This window comes from Photinus pyralis, unplaced genomic scaffold (genome assembly GCF_008802855.1).
Source record: "Photinus pyralis isolate 1611_PpyrPB1 unplaced genomic scaffold, Ppyr1.3 Ppyr1.4_LG3b, whole genome shotgun sequence".
Classification (NCBI taxonomy): Eukaryota; Metazoa; Arthropoda; class Insecta; order Coleoptera; family Lampyridae; genus Photinus; species Photinus pyralis.
In genome coordinates this window covers 17,284,789-17,290,531 of record NW_022170510.1, presented here as the reverse complement: position 1 = coordinate 17,290,531, position 5,743 = coordinate 17,284,789, and positions in this window count along the sequence as shown.

The window sequence follows — 5,743 nt, the reverse complement described above, 5'->3', positions numbered from 1 at the left end:
TGTACTGTTTACTTGTACGTTAAATAATTATTAGTACCTTGTACTTATACTATTTATTCGAAGAAAACCACGACAGTAGACATCATTCTTAGTTCTATTGCCAACCTTACTCTATCGCATACATAACTAAAATATAATAGTTGATACCAACTTAAACATTACATATACCCCCCTCTTAAGTTACAAATACAATAACAAATATAACTAAACATCATAAATGATTTTCGGTTTCCTAATCCTTTCGGATCGTCTTAAAGTAATTTCGGTAATTGGTTCTACATTATTATTCTTAACTGTACTTTGAGATGTCAAACTCGGTTCAATATCCTTACTTACAATTGTAGGATCCATTGAATCGGTTTTGTTCTCTACAATCGGTTTGTCTCTTTGTGTAGTAGCTTCATTACAATGTACAATATTATCTGTATTAACAATGGAATGCTCCTTTTCAATAACTGAATTTTTAACAATTTCCATATCACTATTAGGTTCATAATCTATCATCTGATTGGTGTGTCTTTTCCAAGTTAAGTTATCTTTAGTTTTAACTAAATAAATATCATTTGTAATTTGCTTAGATATGACTGCTTTTACCCATTTCGAATTTATAAAATCCCTGACCATAACATCCTGACCTATTTCCCAGTTTACTTTCCTTTTACCTCCAAAATTCATTTCTTGTTTTTGTTGTTTACTTTCAATTTTATTTCTTAAGTTACTACCTGGTTTAATTTTGTCTAATCTGGTTATCATCTTCCTACCTATTTGTAGCTCAGAAGGACTCAAACCTGTTGTACAATGTGGCGTTGTTCGATAAGCGAACAAATAATTGTGCAATGCTTGTTGTAATGGTAAGTATTTAACTAGTATTTTGATTTTGTTTTTAAACGTACGAACAGCATTCTCCGCCGCTCCGTTACCTTGAGGACAGTATGGTGCTGTAGTCTGATGAACTACACCATTATTACGTAAAAAATTTTGAAATTCTTGTGACATAAAACTGCTACCATTGTCTGTAACTAATTTGTTTGGAATTCCCCACAATGAAAAATATTCACGAAAACATTCTATTGTTTTAGCAGCTGTGATATTACTCATGATTTTGATATCTACCCACTTTGAATATGCATCCGTAATGATTAAAAATTGCTTATTCAAAAAAGGTCCTGCAAAATCCGCATGCAATCTGATATTTGGACCAGTCGGCCACGACCAATTATTAATTTTAGTTTTTGCTGGAAAATCTTTCTCTTCTAAACACGCTTCGCAGCTCTTAACTAGCGTTTCTAAATCATTATCTAGTGAAGGCCACCAAACGTAGCTACGACTCAACATTTTCATTTTTACTAAGCCCATGTGTCCAATATGCAGTTCACCTAATAATTTTGATTGTAAAGCATCAGGAATAACCACTCTGTAACCCCTTAAAATACATCCTTGATCAATATACAGTTCTCGTCTCTTGTTAAAATAAGGATTTAATTCCGGTGACTGTAACTGTGTTGGCCATCCGTTTTCAATATTTTTGTAAACTTGAGCTAATATGATATCTTTTTCCGTAAATTTCCTGATTACTTGATCTGTTAAACAAGGAATGTTATCGGTTACATATGATAAATATGAAGTATCTATTTCATCGACATTACTTAGTTTGCTTGGTAATCTAGATAGCCCATCTGCTACATTATTTTGAATACCTTTCACATATTGTATATCATAGTCATACCCACTTAAAAATAATGCCCATCTTTGAATTCTGTTAGCCGTCATTTCTGGAATGCCTTTAGTCGGCCCAAAAATAATTGTTAAAGGTTTGTGATCAGTACATAGGACAAATTTACGTCCAAATAAATATTGATGAAACTTTCTGACTGCAAATACAATAGCAAGCGCTTCTTTTTCTAATTGAGAATAACGTTTCTCTGTATCTGAAAGTGCTCTAGAAACATATGCTATTGGTCTCTCATCACCATTAGGTAATATATGAGCAATAACACCACCTATACCCACTGGACTGGCGTCTGTGTTTAAATGCAATTCTAATTTCGGATTATAGTGAACTAATATTTGTTCAGATGTCAACAACTCTTTTACTTTGCGAAAAACCCTAACTTGTTCCTCATACCATTCCCACTTTTGATCATGTTTCAATAATTTATATAAAGGTTGTAATAAAGTAGATAAATTAGGTAAAAATTTAGCATAATAATTTACTGTGCCAAGAAATGCTTTCAATTCCTTCACATTTTCAGGTTTTGGTGCCTTTTGTATAGCTTCAATTTTGTCAATGGACATACTAATACCCTCTGAATCTATTTTGTGTCCTAGATATGTAACACTATCTTTGAGAAATGCACACTTATTCTTCTTTAATGTTAACCCTGCATCCTTTAGTTTATTCAATACCTGTTCAAGAGTTTTTAAATGTTCAACTCGATTCTTTCCAGTTATACAAATATCATCGAAGAATATCCCTACATTTTCAATGTTGCCTAATAATTTAGTTATCATTTTCTGGAATTTCTTTGCTGCTGGCTTAACCCCGTAAGGTAAGCGATTATATTTGAATAAACCTCTATGAGTTGAAATTGTGGTTATTAATTTTGATTCCTCGTCTAATTCTAATTGCTGATAAGCCATACTAAGATCTAACTTCGTAAACTGTTGACCGCCACAGAATTTTGAAAATATATCCTCAACTTTTGGAATAGGAAAACTGCCATCCTTAAGAAACTTATTTACAGTTACCTTATAATCCCCACAAATCCTAACAGAACCATCCTTCTTTAATATTGGCACTATAGGAGTTGCCCAATCTGAATATGGTACTTCTTCTAAAATCCCTTCATTAATTAGTTTATTTAATTCTAAATCAACTTTGCTTTTAAGAGCATAAGCTAGAGGACGATGCTTTAGGAAAATCGGATTCCCTTTAAAATTTTCATTCATTTCTAGATGTAGTTTCTCTTTATTGTATAAACCTACCTTTTCTGTAAATATGCTGTCAAATTTTTTTAATAGATTATTTAAATCTGAATCGTCATTTTTAAATGCTGAGTTGCAAATTAAATTTACATGATTACCTTCAAAATCGATGTTGACTTTTAATTTCTTTAACCAGACTCTCCCTATTATCGGAGGACCGCCATTGGGAACAACGTACAGATCCAAACTGTACACATTACCTTTCCATTTAACCTGTGCTTTCATTATACCTATAGGAACGATCGAATCGCCTACGTAACTCCTGAAAATGTCATTTGTAGTAAACAATCGGTTACCCTTGAAAAACTTAACATAAAATTCTTTAGAAACTGCAGATATATTTGATCCTGTGTCAACTTGAAAATCAACTATCTTATTCTCAATTAACAATTTTATAGTAATAGGATTGACTTTCGTTTTGCTCATATTATTAAAATTTACTTCGTGTGAACCATTGCAATTTGATTCGACACTCTTATATTTCTCTGCATTTTCCTCAGAAATATTGAATAGCACATCTAAATCTAAATTTGGGTCTTCATCTACTTGAACCTTGACCTCATTGTCCACATGAAATAAAATTTCCTGTTCCGTGTCACTTCCATACGATAATTCGTCTTCCACTTGATTTTCACTCGATTCTCCCCTCATGTAGTGGTTTCTGTTTGAAATGTGACCTCTCCTGCATGTTCTACTTGTGTGGCCCCTCTTGCCGCAACCGCTGCAATAACTGCTCCGGAATTTACAATTTTTGGCGTAGTGACCTTGTCCACCGCAACAATAACAACTTGTCTTTTTAAAATCAGCCGATTGCTGTCGGACGTTGACCCCTTGTTTTGGTCGCTCTGTACTTTGTGAATCACTGCCTTTATTGAAACTAGTGCTGCTGTTACGTTTATACGTTGGTTCTTTGCGTTTAAAATAATTGACAGAATTGACTTGCACTTCGCTTTTGTTCATTATAGCACTCACGTCCCGATTAGCCGCTTCGAGGCTTAATGTGATTTCAACCGCCTTCTTGTACGTCAACTGTTCTTCCGCCAATAGTTTGCGTTTAGCTGTTTCACTTCTCACTCCCCACACTAGTTGATCAGTTAAACTCGATTCTAAATTGTCTCCAAAATCGCAATTGATAGACAGTTGTTTTAGACTAGCAAGATACTCCGAAACTGTTTCTTCATCACCCTGCTTTCGGTTCTTGAACTTATAACGCTGCGCAATTTTGTTTGGTGTTGGCTGTAAATGTTCTAGCATTAGCTTCTTTAATTCCTCAAATGATTTTTCTGCCGGCACTCCGGGAGTGCAAAGATCCTTAATTAGAGAATATCCTTCAGACCCGACAAGTGTTAACAATATTGGTACTTTCTTTTCTTTAGGTACATCATTGGCTATAAAGTACTGTTCCAATCTCTCCGTCCATAATCTCCAATTTCCTTTCTGAACGCAAAATTCTTCAATGTGACCAAACGTGCTTGCCGCCATTTTGTTGTATGTCGTGTAGTGTATACGTAAATTGTCGTGTACTCCTTGAATACAGACCCCAGTTTGATTTCACCCACGAATCACCTTTTACACTCGTCGCCAATTGTACTGTTTACTTGTACGTTAAATAATTATTAGTACCTTGTACTTATACTATTTATTCGAAGAAAACCACGACAGTAGACATCATTCTTAGTTCTATTGCCAACCTTACTCTATCGCATACATAACTAAAATATAATAGTTGATACCAACTTAAACATTACAGAAAACCTACCCACAATTGATAGGAGACGTAGACGGATACGTGGAGGGAAGAAGGAGAGAACCAGCAGGGTTGCGGAAATCGTAATCAAGAAGCACCGATGCATTGAGGTGGAGAAATTTTAAGGAAAACGACTAACAATCATAGGATGCCACATCCCCTCGGACAAAAGAGGGCAAGGCGGAACTCAAAAATCGAAGTGAAACAACAAAAAAAGTGCGAAAAGAACCTGGGTATCATACTAGGCGACTTCAATGCACAACTAGGCAGACTGGACGGAAATGAATAGGAGGAAGGGAACGGCAGCGACCTTTACGAACTTGGTACACCTACATGGACTGAGGGTAGAAAATATATTCGGCAAGTCCAAAATGGTAACATGTAATCAAAGGAAATAAGCGTCACGAACACAGCAGACATATGGGCAAAAACAGTAGGATCGGACCACAAAATGGTAAAGGGGAAAGTAAAGAGGGGGGAGGGGAAGAAGAGAACAGGAAGGAAAGGACAAGGAGCACAACGGGGAAACCGAAGGGCGGAATGTGAAACTTCTGTCAGGGGAGAAGAAAAGAAAGGAGTACCGAAAGCAGGTGGTAAAAGACTAGAAGCAAAAAGAAAAAGGGGATGGGATACCATATGGAAAAAGATCGGCGAAACAATCAAAGAAGCAACAAGGAAAACACTAGGGAAACAGAAACCGCCCATGTGACCGAACAGAAAGCGGGCCAAAACCCACACTAACCTGAAACAAAGAAGAAGCTAAGGGAAGCCAAGGAAGAAGAAAACAGAGCCTATGAGCAACACGAAATCAAGGAATTCGCCGAGTTCGCGGAGAACATCACCAAACTCAGACCAATGGAGAGGACTACGGAAATGTAATGGTATAGGCACATCAGAAAATATAAAAGGAGGAAACAAAGGGGAAACAGAAAATATACAGGGTGTACCATTAATATTGCGAAAAAATTCAGGGTGAGATTCCTTGCATAAAAATAAGAATAAAAGTTCATA